The 22,250-nt window shown below is 34.3% G+C and overlaps 1 long non-coding RNA gene across 1 annotated transcript in view; it reads left to right on the forward strand.

Moving 5' to 3' along the window:
• Positions 1-20,216, forward strand: part of LOC145691712 (uncharacterized) — a 168,021-nt gene extending 147,805 nt beyond the window's left edge. Inside the window, exons 1-4 of the long non-coding RNA XR_014132508.1 lie at positions 9,737-9,881; positions 13,603-13,625; positions 17,060-17,222; positions 20,086-20,216. This is a non-coding gene — a long non-coding RNA (uncharacterized LOC145691712). Of the gene's footprint in view, positions 9,882-13,602; positions 13,626-17,059; positions 17,223-20,085 lie in introns of the transcript that reaches the window.
• Positions 20,217-22,250: the final 2,034 nt, after the last annotated feature.

Here is a 22,250-nt window from a genome sequence, read left to right on the forward strand (position 1 = left end):
CATTTATTATATACCTCCATCAATACATCGTCCTCCCCATCATATAATACCAATAAGTCATCATCATTATTATCATTTCCACCCTCCCCCACTGGTGTTGCTATTGGTCTCAATGGTATCACTTCCTTTTCTACTATCGGTATTGGGATCACTTCTTCTTCTACCATTGGTTTCAATGACGGTGCTGTTATCTGCCCCACTGGTATCACTTCTTCTTCTACCACTATTACTTCTTTGTCCACTTGTTCTTCCACCACTGGGTTGTATCTTTTTTTGCATGGTTTTACTTAGCTTATTTCTCCTCTGTTCCTCTCTTCTTCTTCTTTTCCTGCCTTCGGCCACATCCAATAATTCCTCCATCTTATTAAACCATGGATGTGGCGGTACGAATAGGAGGAGGGGGAGGTGCCGGAAGTAGTTGGCTGCGGTTCCATCTTTCTAAAATAAAATAAAGTATTATTAGTACAAATTATTTTCACCAAAATGAAATCAATTATAATCTACACTAATAAGATTCTATTATTCTAATCACAAACTCAATTACATTGTTTAACTTGAACAACTTATATATAATTTTAAAGGGGTTAACTTCACAAAAATTTGACCGCTATGTAAAAAATTATATTTGATTTCCGGTGTGGATTTTATGATTCCAATTAGCGTTAAAATTTTTCCAGGAGCAAAGTTTAAAGTTGTGTTTGTGTTTAATTTTCAGTATTTTTAAAATAACACTCTTAAATCTTGTCTAGTGTTCCTGTGTAGCCTAACATAGTCCTTAACGCTAATAATCATGTTATTGGTACAAACTGTTCCGGCTTCAATTTCCGGTTGTGGTAAAATACTAGTTTCATATAGCCATGCTACTGAACAAAACAGCAAACTTAAAATCAATTCACTTTATGTAGGTATACGTCTCATATATCCAATACTACTGAACGAAACAACAACAAACTCATCCGTTAGCATACTTCTCAAAGTTTTCAAGTTTATTTTCCAATAATTGTTAGTTAATAGGTTCATGTCTCATATATCAATGCTGCTGAACGCCTTGGTTAACTGAAATTAAGCTACTATTAATAAATCTCACAGTATGTTCGTATATTTTAATAAACGGTGCTAACGAACCCGAATTTTATTTCCGGTTGTATCCTAAAAGTTTCACGTTAAGGCTGGCGCATTTTGTTAAAGTGAATCATAATTTAATTTCCAATGGTTCGACATGTTCTAACCTTTAATGCTTTTGCCTTTGATGTAAACAAAACCATGGTACCACGTAACGTATTCACTAAAACTATCATCTTTACTACAAACATATTTGCCATCTCATCTACAAATTTCGCATGTCATAATTTTTTTAATGTTATTGCCTTTCGTGCTAAGGCGTACATTTTTAATTCCCGGGCAAGCCTACGCGCATAAACAAACTCATCTTAACACTGAAATGCGGATTTAATTTCCTCGTGAACCTAACACTGGTGTGTGGGTTCAAATCCCGGGTGCGCTTACGCGTATAAACAAACTCATCTTAACACTGAAATGCGGATTTAATTTTCGCGTGAACCTAACACTGGTGTGTGGGTTCAAATCCCGGGTGCGCTTACGCGTATAAGCAAAGTTAGCTTAACAGCGGCGTGTGTGTTCAAATCCCGGGTGCGCTTACGCATATAAGCAAACCAGCCTTAAATGCTCTACACCAACAACGCTGCAAAGGCTCGGAAATTAATTTTCAATGATAAGCATTATATTTATTCTCGGGTTTTATTCAATGTCACTCCAATCCAGTTAGCTATAAAATAGTTAAGTAAAAATTTTCCCCACATTCAAATGTATTCTGTAATATTTGAATATATCTTTCACGCCATTTCCCTCAAAATCTGACGGACTAAACAAATTAAGTTATTTTTTTCAGTGTATATAAATCAAATTTCCATCCGAACAAACTCAAACAAACAAAGTGATTTATTAAAGTAAAATGCGTTCGCTTCATATGAGCAGTGTCTTTAGTTCAAACCTTGAATCGGTCATAAATGAACAAACGAAATGTATATCAGTTTTCTTATGCATCTCTATATCAATTTTAAACTTATAAATATTCTTTCAACAAGAAACAAAAATAAGATTGTGTATATGTTTTCAATAACCATATTAAAACAGTAAAATTACATTTTCTTCTATACTTATTTTTTTCTTTCTTTCTTTCATCGAATAACCCCGTACTAATCATTATATAATTCTCTTCAATCATTTGTTTTCATTACTTTAATACAAAATCAACTATAATAGAAATTGTGGATCTATGACATCTAGCGGGAGAATTTTTAATTAAGCTTAGTATAGTTTAGCCCCGTGCGCCGTGTTGACGTATTTCGTTATTGGTCCCGAATATACTTTTATATTTTAAAGGTAAAGTATGATATATATTTCTTTTTATCCGTAAAATATTACTGATAGCATTAAATAAAAGGCATGAACCCTTTTCGCAATTGTGTTCTGTTAATAAAACATAGTTTGTGAGGGCATAGCTGCTTCTTCTATCAGTAAACCACCAAACGTTCATTATGTTACAAATCCCTAAGGGGGACCCACCAACACATAGGCCACTTCAGTTGAACATAATTATCATTATGTTATTACCTATTCAGAAAAAAAACCGCAATTGTAGGTACTCTAACTAATGGAAACAGCATCAGTTGGTAAAACATGGTAGAAATAGCCGTACATAATTTCCTTTTGCTATAATATAATACTGTTAAAATCTATGGGTGTCTATTTGGGAGGCAAAAGCCACCGTCAGTTGTAGGAGCATGCTAGGAATACCCATACATCATTTTCAATTCGTTTCATTGTAATACAATACTGGTAAAATCTAGGGTAGCCCGTAACTAAGGGGGAAGGGCCCCCGCCAGTTATAGGACCATGTTAGGAATAGTCGTACGTAATTTCCTTTTGCTATAATACTGCTAAAACCTATGGGTGTCTATCTGGGAGGCAAGGGCCCCCGCCAGTTATAGGAGCATGCTAGGAATACCCATACATCATTTCACAATTTGCTTTATTGTAATACAATACTGTTAAAATCTAGGATACCCCGTAACTAAGGGGGAAGTGCCCCCGCCAGTTATAGGACGATGTTAGGAATAGCCGTACGTAATTTCCTTTTGCTATAATACTGCTAAAATCTACGGGTGTCTATCTGGGAGGCAAAAGCCCCCGTCAGTTGTAGGAATATAGTACGAATAGGAGTACATCATTTCATTTTGCTTTATTGTAATACAATACTGTTTAAATATATGGGTGTCTATCTGGGAGGCAAAAGCCCCCGTCAGTTGTAGGGATATAGTATGAATAGGAGTACATCATTTCATTTTGCTTTATTATAATACAATACTGTTTAAATCTATGGGTGTCTATCTGGCAGGCAAAAGCCAGTTAGTTGGAGGGACATCATTTCCTTTTGCTTCGAGAATACACAACAAATTTTCAAAATCAAAAGACAGTGTTCAATAACCAATGTATTTAGGGGCCCGTAAAATATTCATTCCTCCTTTCTTTCTTAACATTAAAGCTATTGTTTGCGCTATGTGGCTACCACCCCGCAAATAACTAACATTCAGTAATATTTACTATTAAAACACAAAAATTTAAATTATAATGTGGGCCAAAGCGCTACTTCCCCTCCCCAAACTAAAGCTTTTTTTTTCTTTCTTTCTTTCTTTCTTTATGCAAAATACTAGTCTTAGTACATGAATAAATGTGTTCCTAAAAGATTATCAGCTATGGTACCAAAGCGTACTTCTAAAACATCTATCGGCAAAATGATCTTACTTAAGCAGTTCAAGTCACATCTGTACAGCGTACATATATATATCAGGTATAACTGATTTTAAAGTGATCATGTTTCAGTACACAATCGGTGTAACAGTAAAAAATCGTAACAAATGAATCAAACATATTGTAATTAAGCATACTATAATTAAGCAAATAAAACTCTAAAAGCAAATGGTTCGTCTTTAGCCCTTGGTAATCATAATGGCGATTCTTAAGGGAAACATAGCCGTATATTCATAATAATAATAATAATAATAATAACTTTAGTAATAGAAAATCGCAATTCCATTTCAAGTGTTTGCAGTCTGTCACAAATCTTATCCCTCTTGTCATGATTACAAAATGGTCGTAAGTTTATTAGACAAATATAAATAGTCCCAAGTTCAATTTCTCAAAAGCAACTCGCGTAGTTTATCAATAATTATTTAAAAACTTCCATTATAATTAAGTGAATAATACGAGTTAGTTTAGCATTTAAAAAAGTTCTCACCTTAAAAATCAAACTTCCTTCTGTTAGAATCAACGACGAAAAACTTCAATAAAAACACAAGAATAAAGTTTTTCAATATGCACTATTGCAGTATGTAACTAACAATAATAATAAACTTTTATTTCGGTAGTATTTATAAGGATTTCATTGTGTCCCTCCCCCAACCATCATCTTTTCATCAGGTTTTCAAAACCGTTTTTTTCATTAATTATAAATAAAGTCATCATGTTTAAAACTCGATAGCATCAAATTATTCATTGCTCCACCAGGAAATCAAAAAAATTCTGATTTACAAGTTCATCAACCGCTGTAGAAATCTCAACAGGAAATGACCTTTCAAGGAAAAGCTACCATTTTTCCTCATTCAGGACAGGGTATCGACATTGCCCCCTGTAGCGATGTGCGGTTCTAAAACATATACGCACTTTCTCAACTAATTAAGGAAATGCGTACAAGTAAAACTTTCACATTGCCAAAATCAGATATTGCCACAAAAATACATTTATGTGTTTGTCCAAAACATGTTGTAAAATTGAAGAAACATTAAATTTCTATCTGTTTTCTTCATCACTGGAGATAACTATCGCAGTGACAATCATAGTTAATGCAAAATATTTCAGTATGTCGCCAGTCAGACTTCTCACGGGCAAGGGGAAAGCGTCTAAGGATATTTCAGTACATATTAACAAGCGGAAATAAAATTTAAAAAAAAGTACATTGACACTATGTGTGTCACCACTCAAAGTTCTAACGTAAGCAAGGGAAAACGCGTATAGGTCACTTACCCGGAAGTGAAGCCATTTACAAAAATAAAACTGTGTTCATTCTAAGATCGCCTTCTGTGAGGGACGGAAGAACAATTCAGTCAGTCCGTATTTCAAACTTAGAAACATGGCTGTAAACACGGAGTTAGCTATAAGCAATAAACAAATCAATAAAAATGAATGTTAACAAAATAAATAAATAAACTATTCAAATCACACACACACACACACATTTCCTATCTCCCAATATGGGTTTTTTCTCCAAGTTACATGTGAGGGTTACAATAATTCTCTCATACAGCGTTCACCTCCGGAGCTTTGGGGTCCTGGTGCTAAGGATCCCAGGTTCATTCTCAGTACAATACAACATTCACCTCCGGAGCTTGGGGTCCCAGGTTCATTCTCAGTACGTATCACATAAACTTTTACACACTGTAAGTGTTCTCAGCTTCTTATTTTTAAAATATTTTCGAAACATTTTTACAACTAGTATGCTCTGGCATTCGAACCAATAAATAATTAACACCGAACTTCTAATGAAGTGATCAAACTAAAATAAAAATAAGTTGCTACGACTAATTTATTAGGAGAATATAAATAATTTGCAAGTCCCCACTTTCTATATACTTTTAAGAGCTTTCTTTGTAAAGCGAAGCAATATAAAAACCGATTTATTAGGAGAATATCTTTTATTCTCTCACATATTGTTTGACAAATAAAATAATCACCATCTCCTTTAGCCTAACAGGCATAATGGTGGGACTCAAATATTTCAGTTTTCCAAATTATATATATATTTCTCAATGTGAGTTTCTATTAGTCAAACCCATTTGTATAATATGAGATTCGAACTGGGTCTTCATCTCATTGTCATAACGTTTCATCATATCAACAGATTTAATTCAAATCGAACCAATTAAAATTCAAATTTAAATTTCCATTATTATTATTTTTAAAAATATCCAGTATAGAGTCTGTACAGACACGTATACAGACTCGAAAAAGAGGACACGACCTTTCCAACAATACATACATGTCATCACAGCTAAAAAAGAAACATAAGAACTTTCCAAATCCACGTAATCATGTCATCAACCCCTAATGACCTACCAGACCGTCTGCCAACACACCCATTCTTAGGACATTGACTTTCTAAATTAATTATAGTACATAACGGTACTGGGGGAAAAGTTTGTCTTTTACTACTGTCTTAGTTCCAAAAGGTAATTTCATAAAACAGTATGAGAGGCCTTCATACACAAAGCCAAGGAGTGTTTGGTCTTCTTCTCTGACTTTTACATTCAGGAAAAACTCAACTATATCTAGCTTAGTAAAGAAAGATTTATCACTTAGTGATTGTAATATCTCAACTGCTGGAAGAGGTTTATCTAATTCGCTTTTTATCACTTTTGATAACTTACGGCCATCCAAACATAAACGAATAGACCCATTCGTTTTCTCAACGACCACCAACGGATGATTATACTCACTAGGTGCTTTCTTGATAATATTAAAAGCTAACCACCGATGAATTTCATTTTGTATCTGATTTTTGTATTTAAGAGGAAAAGGATACATTTTTGATTTTATTGGTGTAGGATCTGTAAGTTCTATCTTATGTTCATAATTTTTGTTCCTGGCTTTTCGTCAAAAATGTCTATGTGTTTTATTAACACGGACGCTAATTTACCCCTTTGTTCATGAGTGAGATCTTTATAGTTATTTACATGTTCATAAATATCTTTCTCAGTGGCCTTTGTGTTGATTTTCTCCCATTCTTCGGGAGACAACACTCTTTCTTTCAGTTCTGTGGGAGTTGGGAATACTCTTTTACCCAACTGCAGTGTGGGGTCACTATCAAATAGCCTCGCCTTTGAATTCCCCAATCCTACCTTAGGAAACTGTATACTTTCTACATTCTCTCCTATCTCACTTTTCTCACTTAACTCACTAATAATGCCACTTTGCAATGATTCCTCTAATTGTCTAAGAACTAAATCATCACTCGATATTTCTTGATCTCTAAAGTTAACCTCAATATAGTGGGGTCTTTGTAATATCAACAGCGCTCTTGAATAATCTAGAATAGCAGCAAATTCTACGAAAAATTGGGATCCTAATATCACATCTTTATTTAATCCTTCTACAATGATGCCAACTGTATAATAAGTTTTCCCCTGTACAATAACCTCAAGAAGAGTTTGACCTTTGACCGTGGCGATCTTCTTACCGAACGCTGAAGTAACTTTTATGTTGTTTGCTTTTAAAAATGGTGGTTGTCTTTGGCTACCTAGTATCGTTTCAAATAAATTGTTATTTATTGTGGATATACTTGCTCCAGAATCTAACAATGCATTTACAGATTGAGTATAAATATTTACATTTATCTCTAGTAATACTACTACATTGTTTCTCACAACTGGGTCGTCTTTTGTATCTAACAGATTATCAACAATTCCATTTGCCTCATTAAATGTTTCCCTCTCTAATTCTACCTTTCTACCATCTTTCAATAACAATGAAATAGTGTCTTTAGTATTACTTTCATAATTTTGAGTACTATTTATTTCTTCGCATTTTACACATTTATTTTCATTCTCCTCAATACTTTTAACATATGTTTCATTATCGTCTGCCAAGTCAGAACTATTGTTTGCGAGCACACACAGGGCTTTATTCGTCTGTTGGATATCAGATGTTCTATTCACAAGTACTACATCCAACTTTCCCGCTGTATGTGCTGGAAAGCATCAGTTGTTATAATGAGGACCACCTGTCACACTGGGTGCATTTTGGTTAGTTTGGTAACCTTGTCCTTCGCTATTATGATAGGTTTCTAGCAGTTGTATTTGTTGCTCCGGAATATAGTTGTTTTGATTTTTACTTCCATTCAGTGTACTGTTATTTCCCCTTCTCGAACCTCGCTGTCCCCTGTGGTTTTGTCTATTTTCAGGTGAAGGGTAGCGCTCATTACGGGGTGATTGAACTCCTTCCCTTCTCCCGTTATGACCTGAATTTGGGCTCTCATTACTATTGCCTTTATTGCCTTTATCAATTCCTTCATGTGACAATTCAAAACCCAAAATTTTGATTTTCAGCTTAGCAAACTCGCATTTCTTTAGGCGTAAAGTTACACCACCTTCTTTATCCTTAAATTTTCACACCTCTTTGTCCTTCTGTTTTTATATCTATGTGTTAAATTTTGACAATAGACAAATATCCGACTTTCTGTCGCCTTTTCGCTAGTGTTACAACTCAGGGTGTTTTATGTTTTTTTTTTTTTTTAGTTCTATACAGTATTCTTATATCTGCTTAACAGAAATAAAACAGTAATTTTTAGTTTCAACTCACAGTATAGTTGGCTAGGCTGACCAAGCATAGGTGACTGACCTTTTGGAGCTTAGTTGTCTTCTACAAGTTTGCCTTTAAAAAATCTAACTCACTAGAGTCTATCTTTCTATATACGAAATCCAATATCTATAGTTACATTCTCGATATAAACTATAATATTACCAATACTTAGGAAATAAAAATAAATATGATTCTAAGTTAATTAATAATATAAATAATATATGAAAATAAAGAAAACCATTTCCATTTTGATATGCAAATTAATGATAACATTTAAATATACTACTATATAAACTTTATTAATAAAAATAATGTAAGACTGCGTCGTACAGTTGGAAGCTTTTTATGTGAAATAAATATTACTTCCAGGGACTCTGAAATAATATAGAAAAATTAGAAGACCTGAAAGAAACTTTAAGTGTCGGGAAAGAACTATTAATAAAACTTCCTCAAATACATTGTTTTGCTAAGATTAGGTAGAAGAGGAAGACACCCTCTCGAACACACTTTGGACCTAATATGAAAAAGAATGATTGTATGATCAATCACCCCGATTTTATTTTAGAGTCTGCGGCAATTCAACTACGAATATCATTCATATTCCCTATTAGGAATTTCTTTGAGAAAATGACACATTGATCTTGGCTTAAAGGTCACAATATTCAATAGCCACAGAATAATCTGTATTGAAAAATCTATTTTATATGGTTTTTAAAGGCAAAAATAAGGAATATTTTTTTAATCGATATATATTTACATCAACGATTATCAATTTAAAATTAACTTTTGAAAAGTACCTATTATCGATTAATTTAAAATTGGTAGATTTTTAATCGATTAATCCTTAATTTTTTATTGGATTAATCACAAACCTAATACATATAGAAATATAGATCTATAGAAATTTCTCAAACGATAAAATCCTTACAACATCTCATACTTTACGTAATTCACAAACAGTCTATTGTCACTTGCATACGGAAAATACAGGGTTAAGGAAAGTTACTTCATTCGAACAGCTGAAAGAGATAAGTATAACAGTAAAGATAACACAGTTTATGTCAATAATGAACTGAACACTATACATAAAATATAGAATTTATCTCTGCTTGTACTGTTAGAGTATATATTTTTTTATTAGTAAACATAATACTTCCAAAGTTTTTTAATGTGGAAACAGACATAAAATAAAGTTCTTATTTTTGTAGAAATGGAAAATGTATAGTTCATGTACACATAAAATGCTGTGAGATTAGGATTTTTATTATCACAGAAGAACTCTGTTATCATTTGAAATGTTGCAAACTGTTTTGTATCAGAATCTAAACGGTATAAATATTTCGGATTTCTCACTTTGAACACATACACCATTGTTTCTGCAACACAGGAAGAACCAAGAAAAATGAAGATTGTTATATTAGCTCTATTGTTTCTTGCTATATTAGTTGGTAAGTAAGACTTCACAATTGAACGAGTGTAGTTCTTTTCCTTTCTATTTTATTATTTTGTTCTTAATACGAAAGTGCGTGCTTAACGTTGGGTAACATAAAATGTAAGGAGTTGAAAAAATGATGATGGTTTCATTTTCTATGGTTTTATTGAACTTGTATTTGTTGTTATTGTGTTTTGTCCTAATTTTGCAATAAATTTTGTATCAATTTCTATGATCCCATTTCAATGACTTGTCTCAGAGCTAACGCCGCTGGAACCTTTGACTGGGATTGCTAACTAACCGGTATTTTATTGACAGGCCAAAAATTGTTCTGGTATTCCGAACAAGGCCGGTAATCCATATAATCCTACTAGCAATATATATGACCGGTATTTTAATCCTTACTTGATACTATCAAATAAAAATTTAAATATTGGTAGCAAAACACCAGAAGAAAATTATTTAATCCTGGTTTCGGATATGTAATTTTTTCTCAGGTTCAATTATATATTGCAAGCCATTAAATGCAAGTACTTATCTGTTTTGGCGATGTCTAAGGGATAGACAGAGGTTAATAGAAACACTATACTAAAAAAACGGAATACTGATTATAACTTCTAATTTATTTCACAGTGCACTTACTACTTGTGAAAATTTAGAACACTTTATATATTTAATGACATGGTATTAGTAACCCATGTCAGGGTTTAGCGAATATTCCAGTTTGCTATTGCTCGAAATCCTCAACGGAATAACTTTAGATACTTGTATAACGGGGAAAATAGGACTGGAATACAGAACTATAGAAACGGAAAAGTAAATTGCCCTCTGAAAGCAGAAAGGTGCTAAGCGCCAAAATGCAAATTTCTCAGGAGAGCATAAAAACGAATGAAACACTAATTAATTCCGATTCTTTCTTCTAGAATTCAGTTTTCGCTGCAGACCTTTCATATAGTATCCTGCCACTTGCCTCGTTTCTACACAACATTAAACATGAAATCGGTAGTCATGATATGCACTTAGTTGGAAATCAAGGAAAGTGGCACTTAGCACCTTTTTTCTTTCTGAGGGTGAAATATTAAAAACTAAAAGGAAGATACAACAAATGGATGTAACTCAAGCTTAGCATGGCTGTGTGAAGTCACTGGAAATTGTAGAAAGACAAAAGCTCTTCATTCATTCATGAATTAAAGTACAAATTGTAAATAACACAAAGAAGAGAATTGGATGTTTTCTCCATGGAGATTTCGTAACCACCATAATATTAAAAATGTAACTTCAGCTGAGGTGGAATACTTGAACTAGTATATGAACAATTCTGAAAAGGGATGTAGATAACTTTGACGGATTAACTAAAGTCGATGGAACTGTCCTGAAGTGTCACTAGTTACAAAAACAACAAATGTATAAAATGAATATTGTCAGACACGCAGGGAGTGGATGAAATCGTTGAAATCCCCCTTCAGGGGCACTAATATGCTTGCAGATTTTCCAAACAATTGACTAATTTGAGAAGAGAGGTCTCTTAGTGAACGTATTATAGCATTAATGTAAAATAGATCTCTTAATGGAAACGGAATACGCACCATTTTTCATAACTTTAATTTCCACGGTACCATGTACAAAAGTACACAAAGATATAAAAAAAAATTCGTATCCTTAATCCGAAATAATATTCTGTAGTTCTTGCACACGTATCATTTCGTGTTTTAAAGAGCGACAAAATAATAACAATATAAACGTGAGGTCGAAATAAGAATTTTCATCCTGTTAAGTGTACACATACTTCTGTAATCTGTAATCTACTTCTGTAATCTTGTATATTTATTTTTTGTCTTAAAAACGTATTTTTAACTGCTTTATACCAAATCGGTGTATCTAGTTTATTCAGAAATTCTTCAAAAAATGTATGTAAGGAATATGACAAAGGGTTCAAATATTACCATGAACGTGTAAATAACAAAAACTTTCAATTTTTCCGCTACCTATTCCCAGCATTTATTCAGTACTGAGTACCTTGCACTCATTCTTGTGTCTCATGTCTCAGAGTGGAGGTTTGTTAATGACTGCGTTTATTAGGAAACCTTTATCTACTAGTATTTTACGATGATACAAATCAGTAGTACAATGGAACTAATTTTTCAAATTGTTATCACAAAGGAATAGCAGAAGATAAACTCCATGGCCAACCTCATTGAAAGGTATCACCTGTATACCACTTGCCTCCTCCATCTCCCTGTAGAATGCGAGGGACGATCGTGAGGTATGTGATGCGGCCTTGTCCATGTGAATGAGCACCAGATTGGCGTCATTTCCGTACACTGTTGGAATCACACGCTCGTAGATCGGCCGCATGATCTGTTCCTGAAAATACAGCGAATTTATTTTGCAGTTTTTCGCCACCCTACGAATCTTCAGTTTACCGCGGTAATAGTAGCCAGAACGACCATGAACTCTTTTGGGAAGGATTCTTTACAGACACGGACCCACCTTCTGAAGTTCTTGGCGTCTTTCTCTCGGTGCATGATGGCTCTCGGTTTGCCGCAGTCGGAAAGGTAAATCCATGCTTCATCGAGCGTTACAACGTACAACCACCTTTGTTTTGCCAAATGCCGTTCGTACAGCTTCCGGGCGTTACACTTTCGTTCCTTCTGGTGAGCATCCGTGAGAAGATGGCCGCGAGCTTTCAACACTTTTTCCAGCTTTAGTTGATGGCGTAAAGTCCGGCTCACAGTCCCCAAAGACAATTCAAGACGACTAGCCATACACTTTTGTGTTGGCGGATTTTCTTGCATTGCCATTTTGCGAAGTTTCCTCTGCATGGTGGAGGTGGCCTTAGTGCATTCCCGCTTCCTAGGCAACTTAGTTTGTGATCCAAATGGTGGAGCTTCGTTGCCCATGTACTTTTAATAACATTTTTTGTTACATTTAAACTGATGTTGCAACCATTCTTCTTGCACTGTTTTCTAATGACAGAAACACTAAAGTGGGCGTCATAAAGAACCGCAACATAGCCTTCCCAAAACCGGCTTAGTTTGGGCGGCATTTTGGTCACAGAGGGCAAACCCACACACTTGGAAACAAATTTAACACAACGCTGACACCAATGGTCCTGTTTCCTGCGTTATTGTCGTCCGCTCGGAAAAACAACTCCGTTCTCAGGAAGCCACTGCACAACACTCCTGGACACCACGAGCCAGTTCGGGTGAGTCCATTCTGCCCGGGAGGGGGAAGGAACGAAATCGGCCAAACGTAGGCTGAACAACCTCTGTACTTGAACAACATTCTTACAGCAATGCTTCACTACCGTAAACAGTTTGAATCATATGAAACATATCTGTTTAATTCTTATCCAATTTAATGTTCATACGTTGCCCCATTGCTTACTTTCCGACCGAGGTTCATCAGATACTGTCGTCACAAGATCCGTACACATGGACTTTCGCTGTTAGAGCTTTGCAACTTTGACATAATATACTCAAAATATAACGCTACGTAGTACATATGTTCTCCATAGATGGTGCTGGTGATTCCTTGACAAAGAAAAATCGGTCATTTTTTCTCTGGAAAGACTATAATTAAAAGTGATTTTTCAATATATCTAGAATCCTCGTATTTTCTTAAGATGACAATTGGGTTGTATACCATATTTTAAAATTGTTATGTGATCTTAAACAGTTTTCCTACGCTAACTAAACAGTTTTCACATTAATAATATATTTTTCTAATTTTTACAGATGTCCAGTGCGGAGATGGAGTGGTAAGTGTAGAATGTATAGTCAAAACCTTAACTGAAAATCCATATATGAGTACCAGTATTTTCATGAAAGTAACATAGCATTTTATTTCAGACAAAAACAGATTTGAAGTCTAGTTCTTGGTTTTCAAAACACATCATGTACGAACCGTAGTGTAAGCGCTAGTTTAACGTTGAGTTTTCTTTGATTACTTAACTGTTTACGCAGCTGCTTCGCATTTTCCACGTTTCTACAGCTTCTTTTTCACGATTTATAGTGCTAATTGTACAGGAACTGAACCAAAGTTAAACCTTGTCGCCGACGTGCTGTCATAATTGCGACATGCAATTAATTATGTTGGTTACTTATTGACGCACTATAATCATGTAACAAATACACTTATCAAAACTCGCCTTTATGCGTCACTCAAATGTCTCCTAGACAAAAGCCTCGTGAAATGGGAATTCAAGGGCTCGTAGCATTTTGTATCCGATAGCTTAGTTCGAAGTCCATCACTTTTACGAAAAAAAAAAAAAAAAAAAACATTACAGCAAGCAGGTAAGCAAATGCAGCTGTCTTTCTTGAACATTCCTTAAAAAAAAAAAAATCAAACTCGGAAAGATAACCCCCCTCAAAACGATACCAAACAATCAAATATGCAATTAACATTGTCTCATGAAGATGATTTTATTGATTTCTTATTCAAACTTAGCTAAATGAGATATCTTTGCGAAAATTAAATTTTGTGATAGTTAATTAAATAGATATACCGCAGATCGTAAGCCGACCTTCCGGAAACGAAAAAGGAAAATAGAAGAAAGAAGTGAAATTTATTAGTGAAGCGTGCAAACCATAAGGAATACATTTATTTGCTAAATGCTAATAAATTATTCAAAATTAATATACATTTTATGCACTTTTCTGCTGTAAATACTCAAAATGTCTGTTAAATACCAAGATAAGCAACATAAAACTGGCATTTCTAACTCGACTAAAATCAAAATCCACTACAATTAAAGGAAGAATTGCTTGACTTGGCCACACTGAGTCTATTTATGATGATATTTTTCTTATTACGTCCATAGAAGTTGACGTCTACTGTACCGGCGGTGTTACTGATACCAATTCCAAGCCGAGGGACGTTTTTTTAACCTAAAAAAAAGTAGCGAAAGAACAACTTACTGTCGGGTAGTAAATACAGTGAGTTATCTTTATTCGATATATAAAGTAAATTAATTTATAAAAAGCAAGGAACATTTTAACTAGACTCGAAGAATTAATTATGTAAAGTCAATCCTTTAAAAATAGCTCAATTCTAAAAAGGAGAAGAAGCACAATTCCCCATATATATATATATATATATATATATATATATATATATATATATATATATATATATATATATATATATATATATATATACGAGGTCTGTCCAGAAAGTAGCAGACGTTATGGCACATCATGGCAGTGGGAGGGGCTTGAGTCGCCATCTTGGTATCAGAATGATGCCACACTCAGTACTCATCGAGATGTGGTACCGTGAGGACTGTGACGCTCTTCCTGTGCTTTCTGTGGCGTGTTACAATGTGTGCTGCAATAGGAAATCCCGTCTCCTGTAGGTGCGTTCTGTGATTAGGTTTTTGTTCGCAAAAATCCACAAGCCAATTAAAATCTATCGCCAACTGTGTGAAGTGTATGGACATGGAATTATGAGTGAAGGCCGAGTGAGGCAATGGTGCACCACCACACACGGCCAAGTGTACCCACGAGCACTTGGATGGTTTTGGATGAGAGTGTTCGATAACCCACCATACAGCCCGGATTTGGTGCCGAGCGACTACCACGTCTTCCCAGCGATGAAGATATGGCTCGCTACACAACTCCTTGATATTGACACCGAACTGGTTGCCAGTGTAAACCAGTGGTTGAAATCGCAGGCGACAGATTTCTACCACGACGTTATTAAAAAACTTATACCACAGTATGATAAGTGCCTTAATTTGTATGGTGATTATGTGGGAAAATAGCTTAAGAGTGTACCTTTCAAATGAATATAATAAAATTTGTTTCATTCATTCTGTTACGGTTTCAAAGGTAAATATGTTTCAAAGACCGTAAACCGTTGGTAAACCAACTGGCTGGAAAGCAAACGTGTTACGGTATTCAATATTATTAATATGGTGTTAAAAATACTTTTGTAGAAGATCTTTATGAATATTACGTAACAAAGATTAAAAGCAATAACCAACTACGAGAAATGCTGATTAATATGTCTATGTAAACTCATATTACATTTTTTATTTCCCAAGGAAGATGGAACAAAATTTGTTACACACACACAATCGCATATATATATATATATATATATATATATATATATATATATATATATATATATATATATATATATATATATATATATATATATATATATATATATATATATATATATATATATATGAATTTAGCATTAACAAAAAAATGCTTTTTAGCACGTTTAGTACATGAAATGTCTGATTATCTATAACATGATCTATGTTTAGAACTCATAATCCAAATATACAAGGAAAAGTCGAAAAGTAAAGGGACTTATGCAATTTCTCGCACGAGGGTTTGGTAACATTGCTAGTATCCAGCGCTGAATTGGTGTCGTCTGCAACACTTCTATGCAACGTGTCATTCTTATACCCACGTTAGTAGTTGGAGTGTGGCAGACAGTTAAACATGGCAGCTCCATTGTCGATCTGCACCAAGGAGGAAATGAAGGCAACGATTCGTTTATTGTTTGCGGAAGGTGTTAAACTTGCGGAAATTATTCGACGAATGCAAGCGCAGTATGGTGATAGCTGTTTATCACAAAGCAAGATCTACAAATGGATAGAGCGTTTCAAACAGGAAAGAAGTTCTTTATGCGACGAGAAGGGATCGTGCAGGCCATCGACGTCAACGACTGAGGACAATTTGAAAGTCGTTAAGGGTATGGTGATGGAAAACAAATGAATCATAGTGGACGAAATACTGTCAGAATCATACTGTAGATGAAACTTGGGTACATAATCACGAACCGGAGAGTAAGGCTACGAGCATGATTTGAAAACACCTATCATCACCAGAAGTCAATAAATTTAAACGTCAACCATCAGGTAGTCATTCACACGGTGGAAAATTGATTACAGGTGCAACCTGAAAAACTTTTTTTTTTTTTTTTTTTTTTTTTCGACGAAACCAAAAAACTGGAGAAACATTGGGAAAAGTGCGTTGAAGGGTATGAAGGGTAGGGAAAAACTATGTAGAAAAATACGTTTCAGCTTTCTATCATTAGAATAAATGTACCTTTTCTCGTCCCTTTACTTTCTGACTTTCCCTCGTATATTATATTGCATGATATTTTCAATTAAATATATTAATAGTCCAATTAGGTAAAATCATATAATTCTATTATTGTTTTATGTTAAAGGCAAAGAAAAGCAAAGTTCATGGTAAGAAACCAATTTCTCTTTGAAAGAAGATTGATACTCAAGGGAGGTCCTCATCGTATGCTGTTGGAAACAAAATATATTCCGGAGTTCCCACTTAGGTACGTTAGCATCTGAAGCAAAATAAATTAAACAAGGCACTAGGTATGTTGATTTAGATTCTTTAAAATTTATTATTGCAGCTTACAACTTACGAGAAATTCAAAATTTATTTCAACTATCAATTTCAAATTTAACTATATCGTTCAAAAAATATAAGCACTGAACACTTAACTAATGAGATCAAATAATATATTTAATGTTCTTCAAGTTGTTATCACTAAGGAATGGTTACGGAATGAGGGTTTGAAACTATATAAATAGAATAACCGATATGATATGATATACCATTTCATTTCGTACTTTCGACTGGAAGCATAAATAAAATAAAACAGTGCAGACCACCGTACTAAAGTTTCTTACTCCATTTTTTAAAAAATAAATCACGTTATACTACAGTTGTTACTAAAACATTTACGAGTAAACATTTACATACGAGTATAATTATAATGGTTTTCGGGAAATTTCGTCCGAAGAAGTAAACTGTCTGTTGCATATATTCATTTGAAGCCGTTTACTTAAAATTATAGGTTACTAATAAAATACAGTTGGACCTCGATAACTCCAATTCTTTGATAACTCGAATGTGTTCAGATTCCCTTGAACTCTCCAACGTTAAAGTAACCTCTGTAAGTCGAATATTTAAAAATTACAAGCTTGATAAGTCGAATTTTTAGGGTTTCGAAGTCATATTTAAAATCCTCGGTAACTCGAACTTTCGTATCTGCATGTCAAAGTTTACCTCTATAATTCCAATTTCTCTTGATGAGGCTTCGATAGCTCGAAGCTATAGCTCTATGCTTTTACGTAATTGTTATTGTTGATAATACATGCTGTAGCACATTCAATAATTTTTATTGCTGTTTGTTGATAATGTATGCTGTAGCACATTCAATAGTTTTTAATGTTGTAAAACAATACATGTGCACTATTCTATTTTTACTAGTCATCTTATTTAATTTGAGGAACTTTCACAACTTCGAATTATAAAAGTTAAACGAGTAACACTTCGAGCTATAGAGATCACTTTTAATGAAGAATGCGGAACCTCGGCAGCTAGAATTTTTGTTGTGACCACCATGATAACTTGGAAAACTCGATAACTCGAATTTTTATCTATTCTCTTCAGTTATCGAAGTCCCACTGTAATCGGGTATTTAAACACGGTATATATATTTAAAAAAAAAAACGGAATTTAAACAGCTTTCAAACAGATTTAATGGAGAATATGGGTTAAAAAGTGTTCTTCGGTCACCAAAAAAGCGGTAAATCTCTTAACTTGTTTCCAGTAGGATATAATTTTTAAAAGAAAGAAAAAGATAAACTTCTTGTTGAGCACTTTGCAAAGTTATATTCCTTTTTTTTTTTTTTTTTTTTTTTGCACTCATATGTCTATATCTGGGACATAATTGGAAAACACACTTATGATAACTTTATTTTGACCTAACGATCACATATAGGTGGTAATATAATTTGCAGAGTTCTTCAAACTCGTGAGCCTGACTCCTGGGCTCAATCAACCTTGAGCTAAATAACTGAACACGAGAGAACATTTGAACATGAGTGGCAAATAAGTCTATAGCGAGCCAGAAGTCAGAGTGAACACACGTTCCAATGAAAATAGTGAACGTAAGCACGAGTCCATAAGATCCTCGTTGATACTGAGCCCAAGCCTAGGTGACCGCAAACCTTGTGAGGAAAATGGATGCGATATAGGGCTCTCCTGAACCTTATTAAGGTTAGCAACACGCAGTTCGGGCGAATACGAGTATGAACCTCTTAACACATTTCCCTTTAATGATGGTGAGCCTGAACCTATACACAGACAACCTTAGCCTGAGCCAAATGAATACGGAAAACGTTAAAGAAGATAATTACATATTTTGTTGTGAAAATACATGTCTTAAACATGTCGATCACGGACGGCCATCAACGGAATCTTAGCTTGTATTACTAACATATTAACAATGAAGTGCTTTGAGGAAATGCTCCTCTTCCCCCAAATACTTTTCTATATCTGGCAAGCAGCAATATCTAAAAAGAGGATGAATAAGTGCAATCTGATGTTGTTCAAGGAGTGTCGGTAATGTGTAAAGTGTCCTATCTATGATAAAGCCACTTCTAAATGTATACTAATCGAACACATCAGAAGTTCAGGTACATTTTGAACACTTTAAGGTAGGTCTTATTAACCACTGTTAGAATGCATTTTGAGCATTCTTTTGTTCACTAATACAAAACTTAAACACTTTCTGACATATTAAAACACTGTTCAAAAGTAATTTCTAAAAGGTATCGAAACACTAATGTATTTTTTTTTTAGATAGTGATAAAGAGAACCGCCTGAGATGTTTATAAGAAAAACGCTAGAAAAGAAACTCAGCCGCAAGAATAAACTACCCATTGTGAATTTTTAAAGAACGAATGACTTATGCTATAATGTCAGCTTATTAATGAAATATTTATTTATTAATACCAACAAAATCGCCTGAGTTGTTTTGGAGAAATCGTCCAAAAAATTCACCCAAGAGTAAACCACTCCTTGATTCTTTCAGGATATGTTTTGCCGTATAGTTAGATTGTTAATGAAGTCTCAGCTTCAATATTTGAACGGAAGATCTCCTATTATCGAAGCACCCATGAGTTCTTTAAGATATATATACAAAATTAACGAGTATGCAAAATGGATCAACATATTTATAAGAAGTGAAGGTCTTTATTGTGAAAGGCATGTAGTATGGAAATATATTTGCTATCGTTTAAAGAAGCACCCAACCTCCTGGTTAAAGTTCTACATTACGTACTATCTATGTATGCTACATAAGTAATGATAAAAATTATATAATTGAAGATTTTGTCTGTGCTCTTATGTAGATTCTCTTTACAAATGATTTCTTTACTCTTTCAGATTGTCACAGCCTGGGACACACAAGTAGAAGCACGCACAAGTTTATCCTTAGATATGAATCTACTCTCAACCTACCTCAATTAAAACTAGCACTTAATGTATGCACATGCATCTGCAAATAAATAAACAAAAAATGTAATTGTGTCTATTGCTAAATCTTATATAATATGATTTCTGTTAGTTTCGCACAATCCTTTCCCTTCTCGTATATACCGAATAAAGCAAATATTATTCTGATTTTATCGTGGAGAACATTTTGTACCTGATTCCGTTTTCCATATTAATTTGCGCGAATGAATCATATTTATATTTTATGAACCAGAATACCCTCAAATGCATACTTCTTTTCGTGTCTTGTTCACTAAAGGTTTAAAATATTGTAAAAATAGTAATATATTTTCCCTTGTTTAGGATGGGGGGTCACCATTCCCTGCAAATGAATATGGTCATGTCTTTCGTTTCAAAAGTCACCGTATACCAAATTTAGTACATGTTGATTCCTTCTCTTGTATGTTCGTAACAAGCAGCAATGTAACACGTTAAGATATTTTGTTTGTATAGTATGGTATATTTTCAATGTTGAAACCAGAAGTGGTAATAGATTTCTGTCGTTTGTGGTTTTAGAAGAGAGATTAGAATGGAGATGGAATATATTCTTGGGACATTTATTTGATTGCAGGGGACATTTTCTCGTTATGTATTATCGTTTTTTTTTTTATTCTATAGCAATCAACGTTAAAACTGGAAGTGATTGATTTCTGCCTCTTTCGATTTGGATAGATGATTAAGGGAGAATATAATACCTATCTTCAGAATTCTTAATTGGTTGAAAGAAACTGCTTTTCCTCTATCTCTTATCATTTTTCCTCTATTAAATCAATATTGAAACTGGAATTTGTAGTGAATTTCCATCGCTCCTGGTTTTAGTACAGTGTTAAGAACAGAAATTAAACGTATTTCTGGGACGCTTAATCGGTTGCTCAAGACTACTTCTCGCTATCCATAATCGTTTCTGCTCTATAGTGATCAATGTTGAAACTGGATAACTGATTTGTACTTCTTCTACTTTGAATATAATTTCAGTCAATAAATTCGATTAATACACTTTTGGCCCTGTGTATCCTGGGCATATTTCGTCCTCATGCATCAACTGGTTCTCGAGTAAACCAAAATCCTTAAATCATCAACTTCACCTTTGCCAATCAAATTGAATTCTGAAGAAAGAACTGCATTTTTCCTGGAGACTTGATTTTAGTAAGTGTTCTCGGGGAAACCAGGTGAAATATTGACATCCGACGTTTCGAATGTAGACATTGCATTCATCTCCAGGGATTGTGATGAAGAGACCGAAGATATGTGGGCATATATATTGACATCCGACGTTTCGAATGTAGACATTGCATTCATCTCCAGGGATTGTGATGAAGAGAACGGAGATATGTGGGCATATATACATGGTGACTATTTAGGAGCGGAGATATGAATAGGGGCTTGTAATTTGCTGAGGGAAATGTTGGCTACTGATTGGCTGTTGTTGTGGCTACGAAAAATAGCTGTGTTGAACACCTCTTTTTTGTTACTGAAAAGGGTTGACCAGATAGGACTCTGCTGAAATCCTTTTTCTGTATTCAGACTGTTCCTTTCACATGAGATGGCTATGGCTTTCTTTATTATTCTGTCCCAAAAATTACTGCACTTGGCTACTATGGTGGTATTCGTAAAATTGACTTTGTGTCCCAGCTCTAAGCTATGCTCTCCTAGACCTGACTTTTCGGATTACTGAAATCTTATGTACAGCTGTTGCTTCTTTGCATCTTTGTTCTATGGTGCGTCCTGTTTGTTCTATGTATGCTCTGTCATATTCATACGGTATACGATGTACTCCACGAGTGTGCAGATGAAAGTTGTCTTTCACTGGTTTGAGTAAAGATCTGGTGTTGGCTGGAGATTTGTGAATAACTCTTATACAATGTCTGGTAAGTATTTCATTGAGTTTACAAGAGGTGTGTCCGATGAAAGGCAATACAATAGTACATAGATAATCCTCACTTGACTGTTTTGATTACTTTGTGTTGGGAAGTAATTGCCCCTTTTATGGCCATGTTGATCTCAGTAGGACTGTAGCCATTGAATACCTGTTGTAAACCTTCACGGTCACTTACGAA

This window comes from Thermobia domestica, chromosome 8, assembly GCF_964235325.1.
Source record: "Thermobia domestica chromosome 8, izTheDome1.hap1.1, whole genome shotgun sequence".
NCBI classification, from domain to species: domain Eukaryota; kingdom Metazoa; phylum Arthropoda; class Insecta; order Zygentoma; family Lepismatidae; genus Thermobia; species Thermobia domestica.